Raw genomic sequence first — 22,109 nt, 5'->3', positions numbered from 1 at the left:
TCCGGCTGATTGAGATACACGAGTCTCTCCACGTGATCTTATGAGGTATGGGGAGTAAGAGCTAAGTTTTGTGAGGCATGGGGAGTAAGAGCTAAGTTTTGTGAGGCATGGGGAGTAAGAGCTAAGTTTTGTGAGGCATGGAGAGTAAGAGCTTAGTTTTGTGAGGCATGGGGAGTAAGAGCTAAGTTTTGTGAGGCATGGGGAGTAAGAGCTAAGTTTTGTGAGGCATGGAGAGTAAGAGCTTAGTTTTGTGAGGCATGGGGAGTAAGAGCTAAGCTTTGTGAGGCATGGGGAGTAAAAGCTAAGCTTTGTGAGGCATGGGGAGTAAGAGCTTAGTTTTGGGAGGCATGGGGAGTAAGAGCTTAGTTTTGTGAGGCATAGGAAGTAAGAGCTAAGTTTTGTGAGGTATGGGGAGTAAGAGCTTAGTTTTGTGAGGTATGGGGAGTAAGAGCTAAGTTTTGTGAGGCATGGGGAGTAAGAGCTTAGTTTTGTGAGGCATAGGAAGTAAGAGCTAAGTTTTGTGAGGTATGGGGAGTAAGAGTTTAGTTTTGTGAGGTATGGGGAGTAACAGCTTAGTTTTGTGAGGTATGGGGAGTAAGAGCTTAGTTTTGTGAGGTATGGGGAGTAAGAGCTTAGTTTTGTGAGGCATGGGGAGTAAGAGCTAAGTTTTGTGAGGCATGGGGAGTAAGAGCTAAGTTTTGTGAGGTATGGGGAGTAAGAGCTAAGTTTTGTAAAGTATGGGGGGTAAGAGCTAAGTTTTGTGAGGCATGGGGAGTAAGAGCTAAGTTTTGTAAAGTATGGGGGTAAGAGCTAAGTTTTGTGAGGCATGGGGAGTAAGAGCTAAGTTTTGTGAGGCATGGGGAGTAAGAGCTAAGTTTTGTGAGGCATGGGGAGTAAGAGCTAAGTTTTGTGAGGCATGGGGAGTAAGAGCTTAGTTTTTTGAGGCATGAGTAAGAGCTTAGTTTTGTGAGGTATGGGGAGTAAGAGTTTAGTTTTGTGAGGCATGGGGAGTAAGAGCTAAGTTTTGTGAGGCATGGGGAGTAAGAGCTAAGTTTTGTGAGGCATGGGGAGTAAGAGCTAAGTTTTGTGAGGCATGGGGAGTAAGAGCTAAGTTTTGTGAGGCATGGGGAGTAAGAGCTAAGTTTTGTGAGGCATGGGGAGTAAGAGCTAAGTTTTGTGAGGCATGGGGAGTAAGAGCTAAGTTTTGTGAGGCATGGGGAGTAAGAGCTAAGTTTTGTGAGGCATGGGGAGTAAGAGCTAAGTTTTGTGAGGCATGGGGAGTAAGAGCTAAGTTTTGTGAGGCATGGGGAGTAAGAGCTAAGTTTTGTGAGGCATGGGGAGTAAGAGCTAAGTTTTGTGAGGCATGGGGAGTAAGAGCTAAGTTTTGTGAGGCATGGGGAGTAAGAGCTAAGTTTTGTGAGGCATGGGGAGTAAGAGCTAAGTTTTGTGAGGCAGAGCATGGGGAGTAAGAGCTAAGTTTTGTGAGGCATGGGGAGTAAGAGCTAAGTTTTGTGAGGCATGGGGAGTAAGAGCTAAGTTTTGTGAGGCATGGGGAGTAAGAGCTAAGTTTTGTGAGGCATGGGGAGTAAGAGCTAAGTTTTGTGAGGCATGGGGAGTAAGAGCTAAGTTTTGTGAGGCATGGGGAGGAACATGGTGTGTCCTCCCATACATCGTAGCCATCCATATAAATTTACCTATTTAGCAGTTCTTTGTTTATCGCTATCAGACCCGGCAATAACTGAATTAGTTACATGGGTCCATGTTTCTCACTGCCTTTCACACCTGTAACTCCATTGTAACTCCTATATATTTCTTCTAAAAACATTCAGTAAAAGGCTGATTTCTGTCTGAATATGTCTAACGTACGTACGTTGTGTGTGTGTGTGTGTGTGTGTGTGTGTGTGTGTGTGTGTGTGTGTGTGTGTGGGTGGGTGGGGTAATCGTTGGTATCCATTATGTACATTCCAGCACAAGAGATTGTTTTTCCCCTTATCTACACTGTACAGTCCTCTCACCATTACAGAACCATCCCCATCCCCACAGAAGCACCGCCACAATACCATCACCGCCACAATACCATCACCGCCACAATACCATTACGGCCATCATACCATTACGGCCATCATACCATTACGGCCACAATACCATTACCGCCACAATATCATCACCCCCACAACACCATCACCCCCACAACACCATCACCCCCACAACACAACCACAATACCATCACCCCCACAATACCATCACCCCCAGAACACCATGACCCCCACAATACCATGGCCCCCACAATACCATGACCCCCACAATACCATGACCCCCACAATACCATGACCCCCACAATACCATGACCCCCACAATACCATGACCCCCACAATGCCATGACCCCCACAATACCATCACCGCCACAATACCATCACCCCCAACAATACCATCACTCCCTATTGCGACCCCTGAATGGGTCACAATGTATATAATGTATATTACCTGTTCATATAATTTTATATTGCTTATATTTGCGATATTAGCTAAATCGTAAATATATTGCTTTATATTATTATTTGACTTAGTTATATTATTAGGTAGGATGTAACATTTATATATTATTCTGTGCTCATAGTTCGAGTGTTAAGTAGCTGACAGTATTGTCTAACTACTGTTTTCTCTCCGCTCGTTACGCTGCTGGCTTCTCGGTGTTGCTAGGCAGCAGCAGTCCACGGAGAGTCACGTGACCAGGGGGGGTGATCACACCTCACCTGGAGTAGTCTGCCTGGCCTGCGCTCGCTATTGTCGGTTGGACGTTGCTTCTAACAAGAGGTCCCCACACCAGCTCTACCTTGTGGGCCCTTGTTGGAAGATCGTCTTTGTCGCTTTCTTGTTGTTGGTTCTGTGTAACTCTGTTCACAGAACATGGTCTAGGCTTAGTGATTTTCGGCGTTGTACCGAGGTTGCGTGTCGCATAGACACTCTGAGCAACTCAGGTCCTGAGCTGTAGCTTCTGACTTAATTTGTACTGGTATCTGTGTACTGTCACAGTCGGGGATTTTCTAATGCTGAACTTAGATTCAGTAGTATGGGAGTTTTGTGACTTTAGTGTAAGATGTGCAGATGGTCCCTACTTAGTGTTGTTATATTATCTCTTTGTTCCTGATTGTGTGTCGCTGTTGCTCGTTATATTGCTGTTCGGCTTATCAGTCGATTTATTGTTCAAGCAAGCTGTTCTGATTGCCAGGTTGGTCAAGAAATTAGTTTATGGGAGGACTTTTAGTCAGTCACTGGTTAAGTCTAGTCGAGTCTTGAGACATAGCGAACTACTTAGAGCACTTACACACATACACACAAACTTACTTGTATATATCTGTACTATGTTATTAAATGTTAACAATGTACCAGAGGGTACTTAAAAGCCATAAAAATGTGATATGTGCCTTCAGCACAATACTACTGTACACCAGAGAAGTGTAGGAACTTGTATCCTATATTATATTCAATTGATTAATTTAATTTACTTTCATCTTATACGCCTAGACTTTATTAATAAACTTATTAAATTTTAATTTCTTTAGTCAGTAGCCTACCAGTTGTAATCCTGAAGCACTAAGGAATCTTACTAAATTTTAATGGATAATTGGACCAGGATACTGACTACTTGTTACAAAAACCCAGTAACAGGCTGGATGCTAGAAGGGCAGACCTTTCTAGTATTCACTGGAGATTTTTATGCTTATTAGAAATCGCGTTTTTTTTTTTTTTTTTTTTGTAACATCACCCCACAGTACCATCACCTCTCACAATACACATCATCACGCCCACAATCACGCCCCCCCCCCACAATATCCACCCCACAATACCATCACGCCCACAATACCATCACGCCCACAATACCATCACGCCCACAATACCTTCACCGCCCACAATACCATCACCGCCCACAATACCATCACCGCCCACAATACCATCACCCCCCACAATACCATCACCGCCACAGTACCATCACCCCTAACAGTACCATCACCCCATAATACCATCATCCCCATAATACCATCATCCCCATAATACCATCACCCCCACAATACCATCACCCCCCCACAATACCATCACCCAACAACACCATGACCTTCACAACACCATGACCCCCACAACACCATGACCCCCACAACACCATGACCCCTACAATGCCATCACCCCCACAATGCCATCACCCCCACAATACCATCATCGCCACAATACCATCACCCCAACAATACCATCACCCCCAACAATACCATCACCCCAACAATACCATCACCCCCACAATACCATCACAACACCACCCCCACAACACCACCCCCACCACACCACCACCCCAGAGTACCAACACCCCCCACAAAACCATCAACCCCACAATACCATCGCTCCTACAGTACCATCACCCCCACAGTACCCTCACCCCCAGAGTACCCTCACCCCCACAGTACCATCACCCCCCACAGTACCATCACCCCCACAGTACCATCACCCACCACAGTACCATCACCCACCACAGTACCATCACCCCCAACAATACCATCACCCAACAACACCATGACCCCCACAACACCATGACCCCCACACTGCCATGACCCCCACACTGCCATCACCCCCACAATACCATCACCCCCCACAATACCATCACCGCCACAATACCATCACCCCCAACAATACCATCACCCCCAACAATACCATCACCCCCACAATACCATCACCACAACACCATCACCCCCACATCACCTCCACAGTACCATCAACCCCACAATACTATCAACCCCACAATACCATTACCCCCAACAATACCATCACCCCCAACAATACCATCACCCCCAACAATACCATCACCCCCAACAATACCATCACCCCCAACAATACCATCACCCCAACAATACTATCACCCCCTCAATACTATCACCCCCACAATACTATCACCCCCACAATACCATCACCCCTATAATACTATCACCCACACATTACCATCACTCCTGCAATACCATCAACCCATCAATACCATCACTCCTACAATGCCATCACCCCCCACAATACCATCACCCCCGCAATACCATCACCCCCACAATACCATCACCCCCCACAATACCATCACCCACACAATACCATCCCCCACACAATACCATCACCGCCACATCATCCCCCCCACAATACCATCACCCTCTCACAATACCATCACCCCCACAATCATCACCTCCCACAATACCATCACCTCTCACAATACCATCATCTCTCACAATACCATCACCTCTCACAATACCATCACCGCCACATCACCTCTCACAATACCATCACCTCTCACAATACCATCACCCCCCACAATACCATCACGCCCACAATACCATTACGCCCACAATACCATTACGCCCACAATATCATCACGCCCACAATACCATCACCCCACACAATACCATCACCCCACACAATACCATCACCCCACACAATACCATCACCCCACACAATACCATCACCCCCCACAATACCCTCACCCACACAATACCATCACCCACACAATACGATCACCCCCACAATACCATCACCCTCCCCACACAATACCCTCACCCCCCACGATCACACCTCATCACCCCACGCAATACCCTCACCCACACAATACCATGACCCCCACAATACCATCACCCCCCACAATACCAATGCTTCGTCTCTTCGAGTACTAACAAGAGTCGCCATTTCGTGTATTAAACTGTCTGTACAGGAGCAAAAATTTATTATCTTAAAGCCATTTCTAGACATTTTTCGTATTTTTTTCCCCCAAAGATTCCGGACCAGGTGGTTGTGTAAGGTCACGTAATTGGTGGTCGTGACTGGAAAGCCGGAGTCGTTCACCCAATCACAGCCAAGCTCTTGGGTCCAGAAACTTTACAACCGCTGTATATACTCAGAGGTATACGCGGTTATACTCCCATAGGTATATGCCTCTTTTCAAATACAGTCCTCCCAGAGGTGCATGTTCCACAGTATACTGTATGACCCCAAAGGTGTATACCTATGTATAAACGCCCATAAATGTGTGTATCCTTAGAAGTGAATCTGTGTATTTACTTCTAGAGATGCAGTAGGATCACAGAAAACAGATGATATCGCAACATGCAAAATAACTGCTGAAAAACAGTGAGTTTCGTAGAGCTTTCGTGATTTCTCTCATTGTCCTTAATAATGTGAAATCAGGAAAGTAATTAGAAATTCACTATTTTTTTCACAGTGGTTATTTTGCACTTCTGATGGTGTGTACCTCAGTGTAAGCTAAAAATGTGTATGCTTCTGGAGGTGCGTATGCTTCTGGAGGTGTGTATGCTTCTGGAGGTGTGTATGCTTCTGGAGGTGTGTATACTTCTGGAGGTGTGTATGCTTCTGGAGGTGTGTATGCTTCTGGAGGTGTGTATGCTTCTGGAGGTGTGTATGCTTCTGGAGGTGTGTATGCTTCTGGAGGTGCGTATGCTTCTGGAGGTGCGTATGCTTCTGGAGGTGCGTATGCTTCTGGAGGTGCGTATGCTTCTGGAGGTGCGTATGCTTCTGGAGGTGCGTATGCTTCTGGAGGTGCGTATGCTTCTGGAGGTGCGTACGCTTCTGGAGGTGCGTACGCTTCTGGAGGTGCGTATGCTTCTAGAGGTGCGTATGCTTCTAGAGGTGCGTACGCTTCTGGAGGTGCGTATGCTTCTGGAGGTGCGTATGCTTCTGGAGGTGCGTATGCATCTAGAGGTGCGTATGCATCTAGAGGTGCGTATGCATCTACAGATGCATATGCATCTAGAGGTGCATATGCATCTAGAGGTGTGTATGCCTCTAGAAGTGTGTATGCCTCTATAAGTGTGTATGCATCTAGAGGTATGTATGCCTCTAGAGGTGCATTTCACGACACATGCAGTACTGTGAGGTCACGCTGCTGAGCCGGCATAAAGGGATGGCAAAACTTTATTTAATTTCTACGAGTTTTTTCAAGTCAAAATTTTTGCGCATTTTTCAGAAAACTGCAGATAAAAATCTGCTGTTTTTTAATATCTACAAAACTGTTGCATTATTATAATAATTATAATAATATTATTATTAGATTCTCTGAAACACACACACACACACACACACACACACACACACACACACACACACACACACACACACACACACACACACACACACACACCAGTATGCAGCACCAGTCTGGAACCCACACCTGGTCAAGCACGTCAAGAAGTTAGAGAAAGTACAAAGGTTTGCAACAAGGCTAGTCCCAGAGCTCAAGGGAATGTCGTACGAGGAAAGGTTAAGGGAAATCGGACTGACGACACTGGAGGACAGAAGGGTCAGGGGAGACATGATAACGACATACAAGATACTGCGGGGAATAGACAAGGTGGACAGAGATAGGATGTTCCAGAGAGGGGACACAGGGACAAGGGGTCACAACTGGAAGCTGAAGACTCAGACGAGTCACAGGGACGTTAGGAAGTATTTCTTCAGTCATAGAGTTGTCAGCAAGTGGAATAGCCTAGCAAGTGAAGTAGTGGAGGCAGGAACCATACATAGTTTTAAGAAGAGGTATGACAAAGCTCAGGAAGCAGAGAGAGAGAGGATCCAGTAGCGATCAGTGAAGAGGCGGGGCCAGGAGCTGAGTCTCGACCCCTGCAACCACAATTAGGTGAATTAGGTGAGTACACACACACACACACACACACACACACACACACACACACACACACACACACACACACACACACACACACACACACACACACACACACACAGACCAGACAAAGATTTAAAACACAAACGCTCAGGTGGACAACTTTTCTGTCACTTACAGCAGCGTGGACACAATGAATTTGAACAATAATAAAGTTTGCCGTCACGCATCTGTACACACAAATTTAAGGCTGAAAAGTCGAGCGGAATTTCAGCGCTGCATTTGCAGAGAAATATATTGAGAGAGTTAGGAGGAAGTCGCTGCAGAGGTGGGTGATGGGGGCACTGAAGGTGGGGGGGTTGATAGGCATTCTGTAGGAGGTAGTGGGGGTTGACTGGAACAACGGAATTGGTGGGTGGGTGGGTGAGGTCGGCGCTGAAGACGGTAGTCACACCAGTCGTGGGTGAGGGAGGACGATGAAGAAGGTAGTCACACTAGGGTTGGGTGAGAGAGGACGTTGAAGAAGGTAGTCACACCAGGGCTGGGTGAGGGTGGACGTTAAAAAAGGTAGTCACACCAGGGGTGGGTGAGAGAGGACGTTGAAGAAGGTAGTCACACCAGGGGTGGGTGAGGGAGGACGTTGAAGAAGGTAGTCACACCAGGGCTGGGTGAGAGAGGACGTTGAAGAAGGTAGTCACACCAGAGCTGGGTGAGAGAGGACGTTGAAAAAGGTAGTCACACCAGGGGTGGGTGAGAGAGGACGTTGAAGAAGGTAGTCACACCAGAGGTGGGTGAGAGAGGACGTTGAAGGTAGTCACACCAGGGCTGGGTGAGGGAGGACGTTGAAGAAGGTAGTCACGCCAGGGGTGGGTGAGGGAGGACGTCGAAGAAGGTAGTCACACCAGGGGTGGGTGAGAGAGGACGTTGAAGAAGGTAGTCACACCAGGGGTGGGTAAGGGAGGCGCTGAAGGACACTTGAATATTCATAACATGTAAACTCCCGGTCTTCAAGGTGCTGTTATTAGTGATTAATGGCTGTGGGAGCACCACCTGTGTGCCAGTCGGTTCTGCGAGACCTGTACAGCTGTTTCCAGCTGCTGTAGTTATTATCAGTTATGTATTGTGTCCCCTCAAGGAAGGTTCCTTGATGTTGGTGAGGGGCTCTTGATTTAGGGAATTGGATCTGTGCTCCAGTTCCCCGAATTAAGCCTAAATGCCTTCCACATCCCCCCCCCAGACGCTGTATAATCCTCCGGGTTTAGCGCTTCCCCCTTGATTATAATAATAATATGTATTGTGTAAGCTATGTATTATTAGCTATGTATTGCATCAGCTCTGTATTATATCAGTTATGTATTATATTAGTTATATATTATATCAGTTATGTATTATATCAACTGTATTATAGCTGTGTATTGTATCAGCTATGTATTGTGCCAGCCATGTATTGTGCCAGCCATGTATTGTGCCAGCCATGTATTGTGCCAGCCATGTATTGTGCCAGCCATGTATTGTGCTAACTATGGCACAATACATGGCTGGCACAATACATGGGTTCTATCAACTATGGGTTCTGTCAACTGTGAGTTCTGTCAATTATGGGTTCTACCAACTATAGGTTGCATTAGCTATAGGTTACATCAGTAATTCTACGCTCGTGAATAATAACCACAGCGAAAAATCACAGCATCAATCTTTTCCAATTAAAACTTTACAACAAAAGTGGAACACTTGTTGTGCCCCGAAAGAAGACGACGTTCTTTGAACAACACGAATCTACTGAATGTGAGTAGAGGTATATCTGGGGGTATTGATGACAAATTGCGTATAACCACTTTGTCAGAGTACTGATGGGAAAAAACGGCTTTGTTGGTAGATCATCAGAGCCTGCCTGATAGCGTTCACTCTCAGTGAGCCTTGAGTACATTTAGTTTTGGTCGCCATATTTAGCGATGGATACTGACACGTTGAAGAGTGTCCAGTACCGAGTGACGACGATATATCCCGACTCATGACACTATTCGATCTCCAGTGATTTCATTTTTGCAAGTTCAAGGTTGAAAATTGCTTTACTAAAAATATTTCACATTAGGTGACATGGCAGTTTCAGTTCAGAAAATTCCTTAGCGTTAACGTTACAAACACAACGAGAAACAAATATTTTAAAATCATACGCGCATTCTTTCATTTCAGCAACGCGAAGTATATTTCATTTTTCATCTCGAGTAGTAAACACGTGAAATGGATTACCGGAAGTAATTAGGATTTACACCGAATATTCCTTTAAAAGCCTTGAATAAACAAAGAGCTTTTGGTTCCCATTCCTCTGTTGCTCTTTGATTTCCTTTGTATTCCTTTGTATGCCTCTTCCTCTTCGTCTTTTATAGTATCTCATTCATCTCCTCTGCTCAGTCTTCCATCCAATTGCGCGAGTCCCTCCATGTGCTCTCTTCTCCATCTCCTTCAATATAACCCTAACTCCTCTGTCTCTCCCTCTTTCCCTTCTCTTCCCCTCTCTTCTCGCTTTTCCTCCTCCTTCCCTCCCCAGGCACCACTCCAGCCACAGCATCACCATCATTGTTTTCTGAACACTGGGATTGTTGCTCTTGTCTCCCCTCTCTTCCTCCCCTCCTTCCCTCCCCTCCTCCCCTCCTTCCCTCCCCTCCTCCCCCTTCCTCCCTCCAGTAAATAATACCTCACCCCCTGCTTGCCTTCACGCCCCCATGATTTTCCCTTCTCTCTCACTCTCCCTCACACTACCTCTCTCATTCTCTCTATTTCCTTCTGGCTCTACCTCCATCAACCTTTTTTTTTCCAATCTGTAACTTATAATAAATCCTTCATCGGTAAATTTTAGGTTAAAAGATTAGAACTCTTCTAACAGCGTGCTTGCGCTTGCGTCTGTCGTCTGTCAGAATGTGGGATTTTTTTCCAGGTCTCCTTACACACATTTGTGACAATACAACATGAAATCCCATTTTTATTTGGAGAAGTGCTAGCAGAAAAGTGTTGCTTTACCATAAAGGAATGTGAGTCAAGACCTGTATACATAGTCGCTACCCCGACTCTTCAGGACGTCAGGGTAGCGACTAGTTTTCCTTTGCTGCTTTCAGTGATCTGAATGAAAACGAATGATTTATTTGCCATGAGATGACGCACTCCCCTTCTCCCGGCACTTCGGCCGGGAGAAGGGGAGCGGCAAGAGTGTGGAGGTGATGCACCTGATGACACAACCGTGGGTCATGGCAGCAGTGACCGCTAACATACCTGTGGTGGGCTCGGTGGTCTAAGTGATATGCAACAAGGTAAAATAAAAATTGTTCGTATGTAGAAGTGAAGCGAAGAGCTCTGAATAAAAGAGATGCTTCACTTCTAATCACAGGGAATTAGCTGACAGGTCAACTGGTGAAATTGACCTGATATAGGATATTGTGCATTAGACACCTTTGTCGATGCTAATAACCCACAGAGAATCAGAAACACGGAAAATATACTGGTCTGTATATTTCGACACACATGTGGAGACCTCTTCAACAGATACAAAAAGTGAGAAGGGAGTGTTTATAAAGGGAGGATCCGTCCCTCAGGTGCGAAAATGAGCACCAGGTCAGGCAGCGAGTGAGACGTCAGGTCAGAAAGAAGGTAACTGGAACCGAGTTACAACACTGTACTGCTATGCCGAATCTAATGCTGGTTTTCTGAATTAGTTTTGGTGATGGTATGTACTTAAGGGTGAATTTTGAAATTACATGTGGTTTCCATTATCCCTGTGAGATATAACTGGGGTTTATAACAACGAGAGCCGAGGCTATGCATTTTCCTGTATATCTGCAGTATGATTTGTGTGTGACAGCAGGAGCTTCCCATGTTATTACTGCCAACATGTTGAAAGACGGCTGAACTCTCTCGTCCATAACGAATCGTCCTCTTGTGTTCGGTGATCATGGTTGATAACATTCTGCCAGTCTTCCCGATGTATAGTTGGCAGTAGTTTTTACATGGTATGTGATAAACTCTTGATGTATCTTAAGCATCTGTTCGTTTCTTGGAGAAGTGATCCCTCAATTTGTTGGAATATGTTAGAATAAAGAAATGATTATGTTAATCACGTTAAGACGACTGACAATTCCTTGGTGAAAGGGGACCATGAGCTGTGATTTACTGGATCGAGTTGTCTTTCTGAAGTGAGATTATATAATAATTGGTAGTGGCTTTCTTCTCACCGCGTCTGTGGAACAAATCCAAGTATCCAAGTGTTGTGAATTGTGTCCCGGGGGGATTTGTATTTTCGTGGTCCATCGTTGATGAGCTACATACCCTGAGTGCACCGGAATTGAATGGTAGTTATAGAAATGGTTAAGTTGGCAGTGTACGTTGAAAGTTCAACCTGATCGTTGTTTCTAGTGAGGAGAACATCAAGGAATGTTAGTCGGTTGTTTCCCATTCATCTTTGAACTTTACAGAAGGAACAATTTGAGTTTCTCAAAGAATGTGTCCAAACTGTCTCAACTATCGTCGCATATGGTGGAGAAATCATATATATATATATATATATATATATATATATATATATATATATATATATATATATATATATATATATATATATATATATATATATATATATATATATATATATATATATATATATATATATATATATATATATATATATATATATATATATATACTTACATTATATTATATATATTAGTGAGTACAGGAGACAGGACATCTCCTACTTCAACCAAATTTCTGTTTGGAGAATTCATTGATGAGGAAGAAAACATTGATAGTAACACAATTTTAGTAAGGACTAAAATTTTCTGAATGGAAAGTTGGAACTCCTATTGATGTGGAAGTAATTCGGTTGCCAGGAAGTTGAAAATATCATCCAGACCAGTGTATCATACTCAACAGTTCCGGGAAGAATCACATCTACTATCACGTACGTTTATTCTCTTTTCCGATACAAAAAGATACTCTATTTAATTCTCTCTCTCTCTCTCTCTCTCTCTCTCTCTCTCTCTCTCTCTCTCTCTCTCTCTCTCTCTCGCTCGCTCGCTCGCTCGCTCGCTCGCCCGATCACCACTGCTCCTGTAGATGCAAACACTGATAACGAGACACCACCAATAGATATCAGCTCCTGTAGCCATGAATGGGCATCATACACCAGAACCATTTCACGATTGAGTACTTTGTTTACCATCATTTTTTTTCTTTTTGGTTTCTGTGCCGTCGCAAATAAATTAATGCATTTAAAAAGTAAGCTTGCCATATCAAGACGTTGCAAACGTGTTTTCTTCAAGTATTTTTCCCATATGCTTCAGGCAAATGTTCGTTACTGAGGAACTGTTCCTATGTACCACACATTACACATGCTAAAAGATTTGGACTCACGAAATCGTAATGACACGACTGCAAACAAACCATACCACGGGCGGGGATAGAACCCGCGATCAGAGAGTCTCAAAACTCCAGACAGTCGCGTTAGCCACTGGACCAGCTAGCCACGTTAACGGCTTTGAGGGGACTTGAGCTAGAGTTCGTCACGGCTACGCTAGCTGGAGATTCGTCTGTAAAAACTTGTATCTGTGGTCACAGTGGTGCCTATGCTAACCTTCCTATGGTGTAGAAATATACCTAGTTGGACGAATCTAATTTTGGCTAGCTGGTCCAGTGGCTAACGCGACGGTCTGGAGTTTTGAGACTCTCTGATCGCGGGTTCTATCCCCGCCCGTTGTATGGATTAAAAGATTTGGAATTTCGCATCAGTGTACACTCAGTCAATATAAATTATGTATTCATCTCTCAGTTTTCTTACATAAATCGTCGCAATATATATGATCACCTGTGCCAGTCAGCATTTTTTTCTCTCAGAAAATATAAAGCAGTAAGCGAAAGGATATAATTTTTTTTTTTTTTTTTTGGCTTTCGTGGAGCCTCAGTAAGCTGTGGACTGGTATCTGTGAAAAGTCGTTGCTCACGCCAAACACCAGCCACACTTTGTCAATATAGAGCCAGTGAAAAATTGCAACATTGCAACATTGCCACTAGAGTGTCGGAACAGACGCTTGTGACTACCTATCCCCCTCCCCTTAACAGACTACTAACATGGTCCAACAAGCGGCTTCCAGAGATCATGCACATTGGGGAAGATGGGGGTAAACCGGGCGCAGGGTACAGCATGGGCGGAGAGAAAATGCATAAAATTAGTAAACGAATTTGACCTGGAGGTATCCATTACGCAAAATATATCGCCAGAATTCCCCGTCAGCAGTACACCGTCAACGGTATATGAAACACTAGCAAACTTTAGAACAGCAATCTGGAACTTTAACATAGAATACTTCATATTTTATATACGACATATGTTAGACCAATTGTTCAGCACAAAGCCCCAGAAAGGAGCCCACGTCTGATCACACACTTGTAGATGCTCGAAGAAGTTTAAAGATGTGCAACCAGACTAGTACCAGCACTAAGAGGAATGCAATATGAGGGAAAGTTCACGGAACTGTGCCGGACAACCTTAGCTGAGAGGAGGATTAAAAACGGAGACTCAATTACAATAAAAAAGCCTTAAGGGGAATTGATTGATCAGACAGGGACAGATTGTTTAATTAACAGTTACCGGATTAAGTGTACACAGGAGCGACTGAGAAGTAATGAAATCTTAGGCTCGGGGTGGTCGAAAAGTGGAGGCATTTAGATGAAGAAGTAGAGATGTAGTCGATGCACAACTTCAAGAGTAGATGTTAAGATGCTAGAAATCGGTGATGCCAATCAAAGTAGTGAGAGAGACGGGGGTCGTAAGACGGATCTCGATCCAAGTACTTACAAACAGGTGAATACACAAACATACACACACATATGGGAACATACTCCAGTGGATCAGAGTACCTTAGGGAAAGGAAGCAGAGTGATCGTCCGGAGAGAGATGTAAGAATGAGGATGAGTAAAGAGCGTGGTTCTGCAAGGATCGGTATTAGGACCAGCACTGTTTCTGGCTTACGTGAATAACGTAACAGATGTTATGGAGTCAGTTGTATCTATCCCTGTTTGCTTATGATGCAAAACTAATGAGGATACAAACATACGAAGACGGGAATAGCTACTAATGTATCTTGACAAACTGCAAAATTGGTCAGATAAGTTGTTGCTTGAATTCAACCGCAACAAATGGAAGGTAATTAAAATCAGAGAAAGAGTCCAGAAGACCGGACACGGAATATAGATTCTGGGAACAGAGGCTGCAGATTACATATTGCCAGAGGCTCGCATCAACCGAATAATCTCTGCAGCCAATGCTCGTCCGGCAAATTTAAGAGTGGCCTTCAGGAATCTACACAAACAGGAGTACCGGGCCCTTTATACAACATGCCAGGCCCATCTTGGAATGTACAACAACGGCATGGAGCCTACACCTGAGAAAGCATGTTAAACCAGAGAACGTGCAGATGTGTGCCACAAGATAAGTTCCAGGACTATGAGGAATGAGCTATGAAGAGAGGCTGGTGGAACTGAATCTAACAACTCGAGAGGACAGAAGAACCAGGGAAGGCGTAATAACGTACAAAATACCCACAGGAATTGATAAGGTAGACATGAAGAGGCTGTTTGAAATGTTGAAGGCCTTGATGAGTCACAAGGATGTCATGAAATATTTCTTCAATCCCGGAACCCAGTATGGTCAGGAAGTGGAAAAACCTTGACGAAAAGGTGGTGGAGGCAAACACACTACATAGTTCTAAGAGCAGGTACGATAGAGCTCATGAGGTTAGGAGCGATTATACCTGGCAAGGGAAAAATCGAGAGACGGGACCAGGAGCTAACGACTCTTGCGGTCACATATACTATAGGGTGATACATACAGAGGAGTACACACACTATCACAGTTACAGATAATGCATCTTGCAAATGATTGGCAGTTCGGATGCAAATTAACAAGGAGGTGCTCCGCCCATCACTTTAATTAAACCTTGTGTACAACATTCTCAATAAAGCCCTTTGTAATATACTCATAAATTTAAACTATGTAGAAAAACCAAATCTCCCCTACCATGGCCCTTAATGAGCCAACTTTAATGAACGAGCTTGCTAATATTCCCGACAATGACCCGATGATACGCCAATATGTAAGAGATCTCTCTACAAACATTATTGTAATCTTAGAAACTAATAACCTTTCACCAAGGGGCAGAGTAACGAGAGTGTAATATAAGAAGTGTATTGGACACAGCTGGAAACATGAAGTTGATTACTGATAACATCTGATAAGATTTATGGGATTTTCATGGAAAAGTGCTAAAATTATATAGGTTGTAGGATTAAGATGACAATTAAAGGTATATAATCAAGTTTGATCTAGGGAAAAAAGGTTTGTAGCCAGAATTCCTTTGATCATGAGCCCTTCACCAGTATCTAGGCACCCTGCTTGAGGAAGCGACATTTGAGGCACAGGATAGGCGATGTTATGAGACGCCGACGAGAGAATAAGGAAACACAAATACAGTTATATGCATCATTTGTTGACGTTTCTCCCACGCGGTGAGCTTTATCGATTGACAGGTAAACCTGCTATAAGAGGGAGAACTTATAAATCAAGTACCAGCAGTGAGGTGAAGAACAAGTGAGGAGCGCATCAGGTATTCTGCGTAGAGGTTCAGTTAAATTGTGAAAACCGTAATTCTGGTTGAAGTTGGTGGATACTCTGATGAATGCACTTTCATTGTTTCTTCATTTGAGTGTCGTTCGTCTTTTCAATTAGTATTTGACCAGCACAGTTTATCAGGTGGATGGGGAAATTATGGTGTATGTAACTCAAGCGTTATTGAGGTTTGTTCTGCTGGCGAAGTGATGTTCTAAAATACTCTTATGGAGGGCTCTGGATGTTTCAACTAAGACGACTTTTGTCCTAATTTTTCCATGGATGGTGTGCATGTTTGCAGAAGTTACGTTGAAGGTGTTTCTCTCTGGTGATGCAATTGATAGCGGAGGCGATGGTGGCTATGCTGAGTTTGCTGTTGGAGAAGAACTACGTGTATTTGGCAGCATAATTGTTGGAAAGAACTTCGTATCTGTCTTCGATGGTGTCTGGTCTTGCTATGGCAAGTCGTCTGTAGTGCCAATGAAATATCAAGGGTAGTGTAGTTTGGCGAAAAATTGTGCAAGGAAGAGCATTCCTCTCCAAGAAATTCACTACCGCAGATGCGGAAAGCTCTTAGGAGAAAACCCATGAGAATACATCTTTACTCGTGATGTCGTGGTTGAATGGAAGTGGAGAAGATCACGTTGGTTGCTTGGTGGGTTTCTGATAAACCTTGAAACGAAGTTCGTTGCCAGATTTGCAGCGTAAAACTTCCAGGAAAAGAAGTATCACTGATTTCCTCTTCAGCGCAAACTGCATCGGTTCAGTAGCCTCAACGAAGTCGAGCCCTCAATACAATTTACACTTGAGGATGCACTCCCTATGAATAAAAGGATAATTTCTGTAATCTTTCGAAAATACTTGAAGTTGGACTACGTTGGATCGAGTTAAAGTACAATAGGTTAAGTTACATTAACCTATAGAGTCGTCTGGCAAGGTATTGGATCAGCAGAACTAGAAAACGTTCAAATTTGCATGCCTGTCACTTCTGGTGTGGGACTTTTCGCCCACGCAGGCGCCTCTCATGACCGGTAAATCAATATTATTATTAGCGGCTATTTTGATAAATTAGCAAAAATGGCGGTTGTCAATTTTGGGCCAATTGTAAATTGTTAAAAAATATATATTAATTTGTGATTAATAACCCGCTGAGATAAATTTATTTATCGAGAACTCCATTAATTTAGATAAAAGTGGAAGACTTGGAAGACAGGGAAATAGCGATAGAGAGGAAGAGTGGTAGGGAGAGGAAAGTAAAGGACAGATGGGGAATGGAATAAGGTGCTAGACTATAGAACTCTCTCTCAGTAATGTCCAGTTCCAGTAGGTGAATATATAGTAATTTATTTAATATACTGAAGTGTGATATTTATCCTCTACCCCCATGAACCGTTATCATTCCTTGGTTCATGTCTATGTCCGGCCATAACAGTATCATTAATTAAATTGTCTCTGGCTGTGTATTTATTTTATTTAATAGTAATCAATATTCAGCACATTTTTGAGAACAGGGTGAATTATGAGATAGAAGTGTGTAAGTTTACATGATTTCCCTAATGTCATGTGTCAGGTCAGTCAAGAAGTGTGACTGCTGATGGGGGATTTTTTTTTTCAGAAACGTGCAGCCAGAGTGAAGGTTGTGAGGTCTGCTGCTTCTTATTGTACAGTTGTCTTCCGGCTGCCTATGAAGTTAGTGTAGGTGAGAACTGAATTATCAAGTAATTATAAATATATAATGTTGGTTCATTAGTATGTAGTGATGATACATCAACTGGAGAATGAAACAATGGAGACAACAATTGAAAGGATTTGTATATTTCGACTTCCCACTGAAATCATGTTTTTCAGATATAAGAGAATGGGGAAAAAAGGACTATAGTTTGAGGTTACATGAAGAGCTGTAATGGAGTTGTGTCGTTTGGGAAAGTTTGACATGAGTCATGGTAGGTTTAAATTAGATCATAGTGGTATTACTAAGATTTCAGGATAGAGATCGTGTAGTTCCAGGAATGTCTGGTCTGATGAAAATCATAATTTGCTTTGCTGGGATATATGATCAATGTAAATTTAGTGATCATGTCTGGTTTCGAATGACCTTGTGAAAATTGGTATAGAGTCGATATTGGCTGCTAATACGTTTTTCTTTTTTTGTAGAAATCATTAACACGCACATCCCACACAGGAGAAAAAAAAAACTTATGACGTTCCGGTCTGACTTGGAATATTAACTAGTCCTAGATATTTGTGTATTGTCCCAGTCACGGTATTTTTTCCTTTTAATTAATTTACTTTGATTCAGTTTTGCCTTTTCCCAATTTATGGTATGATTCAAAGTTTTCATGTGTTGGAATTTTGCCATATTCTCTTGTCTATCTTACATGGCCATGAAATATTAAGAAAAACATAGGAAAGAAGAGACTTGATTATCGTCTTACGTGTTCACGAACAGGGAAAAAAAAGACCACAGATTTATGGACTCAATTCTTTATATCCTCAGCATTTCAGAAAATCGAGAAACCTGAATAATAAATTCACATACCAGAGTGATATTTCAATTGAGTTCCTTTCATATGAATAAACCAGTATAGATAAATAAGCGTAAATGTTGTAAAACTTCGCATAATTCAGCACAAACGTTCCAAATATAACAATCCACAAAACTATTATCCACATGGCCAATAAAGATCACACTTTGTCAAAATAAGAACTGTCAGTCACTGAGAGTTCCTCGCGTCTTCTCTGTTAAGAACCTTCAACTGAGGAGAAGAATCTCCTTATCCGGATCATTTGTGGAATCCAAATCCAGGCGGGTGACGGCGGGCAGAGGAAAGCCGATCATCTGCTGCCGCTTCCCGCGGTTGTCTTGTGGGAGGTGTTGGGTGGTGGTACCTGCGGCTATTGTCTTGTGTTAGGTGGTAGTTCATGTGGTTATTGTCTTGCCGCAGGTGTTGGATGGTGGCCCCTGCGGTTGTCTTGCGGTAGGTGTTGGGTGGTGGACCCTACGTTTAATGTCTTGCGGGAGTTGTTGGGTGGTGGCCCCTGCGGTTGTCTTGTGGGAGGTGTTGAGTGATGGCCTCCGGTATTCTCCCGGCCCGGGTCTTTTCCAAGTAGTGGTGACCCGGCCTTGGCTCCCTATCTGGGTAGTGTCTCGAGACTTAGTCTCCCATGGGAGGAGGTACAAGTACCTCCTCATCTTCGGGACCAAGTGTCCCCAGGCCTAGCCACATTCCCCGCCCTCACGGGGCTCGTAGGGAGAAGCTAGGCCTCTGGTCTGCCATCTACCCCGCCTCAAAGGGGCTCGTGGGGATGGCAGTCTTATGAGCTGCAGATGGTAGCAAGCTCAGTTATTTGTGGGAGATGTTGGGTCTTGGCTCCTGCGGTTGTCTTATGGAAGGTGTTGGGTGGTTTCCCTTCTGGTTAGTGGCTTGCCTGCGGGCAGTCAGGTGATGATCACCGCAGTTACTATCGGCGTCTGCAAGCAGGAAAATTGATCTAGAGTGACTGGTAAATTTATATTTTCTGGGGGGTTCCTTAATGCAGGTGAAAGGCTTTTGATCTTCGTAATTATAGCAGCCCTCCCCTTCCTCGGATTAAACTTAATTACCTGCCGTCCTTACTTCGTTACGCGTCTAGAACGTGAGAACCATCCTGGGTCCTTCACTCAGTGTTCCTGAGACAAGTCTCTCACTTCTCTCTCACTGCCTAGTGTAAGTTTCTCTCTCTCTATCTATCTATCTATCTATCTATCTATCTCTCTGCCAAGATCTCCCCTCACTGACTCAGTCACATCCTCCTAGTCTTTCTCTCGTCTCGGTCTGCTACATACCCTGCCTCCCCTGTAACTATCCACAATTTTCCCTGCCTCCCCTGTAAATACCCACAACCTTCCCTACCTTCCCTGTAACTACCCACAACTTTCTCTGCCTCCCCTGCAGCCACCCATATCTTCCCTACCTTCCCTACAGCATCACATCTCTGACCACTCTTTCTCCACCATCGACCGTAAAAGAGCCGTGTTCCCCACTGCTTCTTCCCTACCCTGCCATCCCTCCTTCCCTCCAGCCATCCCTCCTTCCCTCCAGCCATCCCTCCCCTCCAGCTGCCCTCCTGCCCACCACCTCTCACAGCGGCCAGTGAAATCAAGAACAATTTTACAGAGTGCAGTGTATTTGTCCCACAGCCTTTGTACTGCAACTGTCTCTAGGGTCCAGGGACTCTCTCTCTCTCTCTCTCTCTCTCTCTATGTGGGGGTTACTAATTGTCAGAGGCACTTATCGATAGACACACACACAATGTGTGCGTGTGCGTGTGTGTGGCATGTCTGCTTGGAGAAAGGTGTTATTGCCTAATTGTGCTTACCTAGTTGTGTCCACAGGAGGAGGGGTGTTCAACCCTAGCTCTAGGAACCCGCCTACGCGGTTCTCTTAAATGGTGTATGATATTCGGTATACCCCAGCAGGTGTGGTGAAAACGGTATGGTCAAAAACTTGGTTTTAATACCGGTTCTTGAAAACGGTAGCGTCACACAGGGTATATACACTGAGAGGTGAATGTCTCTCATTGTGTATAGATACAGTTTTCTTTAATCTCTAATTCAGATACTAAAGTTTTTTTGACCGGTGACATGCAGCCTTAATTACCCTTTGAGAAATCGATAGGCTTTATGCCCAATTAACCAACCAGGTAGCTTGCTGTATGGCAGAGCAATGGTACGGTGATGGATGATGGTGGTGGCTGGTAGCTTGCAATATAGGTGAGATATGGTACGGTGATGGATGATGGTGGTGGCTAGTAGCTTGCAATGTAGGTGAGATATGGTACGGTGATGGATGATGGTGGTGGCTGATAGCTTGCAATATAGGTGAGATATGGTACGGTGATGGATGATGGTGGTGGCTGGTAGCTTGCAATGTAGGTGAGATATGGTACGGTGATGGATGATGATGGTGGCTGATAGCTTGCAATATAGGTGAGATATGGTACGGTGATGGATGATGGTGGTGGCTGGTAGCTTGCAATATAGGCGAGATATGGTACGGTGATGGATGATGGTGGTGGTTGGTAGCTTGCAATATTGCTGAAGTATGGCACAGAGATGGATGATGGAAGTGGCTGGTAGCTTGCAATATTGCTGAGCCATAGTGAAGATGAGTGTGGTGGTTTGCTGGTCATGAAACAGAAAACTGTGTTCTCTGTTATGTCTGGTGGGAGTTCATGCCGGTCAAGAGCTCTTGATCAAAGGAAATTTGACCTACATATCCTTTTCTCAGATCAAACTTAATTACTTATCATTCCTTAGGCACTGCATGTCCCCTTCGGGTACGGCACTACCTCTGAATGTAATAAGAGTGTGAGAACGACCTGGGCGCCAGGAGTCGTTGTCACGACCCAGCCTTATGTCCGCCGGTAACTAATTACAACTTATATAATAGGGGGGGAAAACTTTCATTTTTCTTTTTAGGTCGCCCTGCCTCGGAGGGAGACGACCGGTGCGTTAAAAAAAAAAGTTATAGAGCATAGTAATAATGCTTAACTAGGCTCGTGGTTTATTAATCACTGCACTCGCTCACAGTCACGAGTAACTTGAGGGAACTACTCTCTCTCCTTGTCAACATATAATAATAATAATCTTAGCCTGGTAAATGGTTGAAACGAGACTTGAGGATCAAGGTGGAGAGGGATTATTCAAACTTTTTGGAATCATTTTTTTGTTTTTTACCATTTACTGAACATTTTAACTATTCCAAGATTTATCCTTACACTGCGTGCGCGTGTATGTGTTATATATACTTCTCTCATAGATTCTGC

At 44.0% G+C, this 22,109-nt stretch overlaps 1 long non-coding RNA gene across 1 annotated transcript in view; it reads left to right on the top strand.

Moving 5' to 3' along the window:
* LOC128687383 (uncharacterized) overlaps positions 1-22,109 on the top strand; it is a 62,926-nt gene that overhangs the window by 22,646 nt on the left and 18,171 nt on the right. Inside the window, exon 2 of the long non-coding RNA XR_008406822.2 lies at positions 17,917-18,000. This is a non-coding gene — a long non-coding RNA (uncharacterized lncRNA). The remainder of the gene's footprint in view (positions 1-17,916; positions 18,001-22,109) is intronic.

This window comes from Cherax quadricarinatus, chromosome 40, assembly GCF_038502225.1.
Source record: "Cherax quadricarinatus isolate ZL_2023a chromosome 40, ASM3850222v1, whole genome shotgun sequence".
Classification (NCBI taxonomy): domain Eukaryota; kingdom Metazoa; phylum Arthropoda; class Malacostraca; order Decapoda; family Parastacidae; genus Cherax; species Cherax quadricarinatus.
Note: the sequence above shows the minus strand (reverse complement) of the source record. Positions and strands in the feature narration are given on the sequence as shown.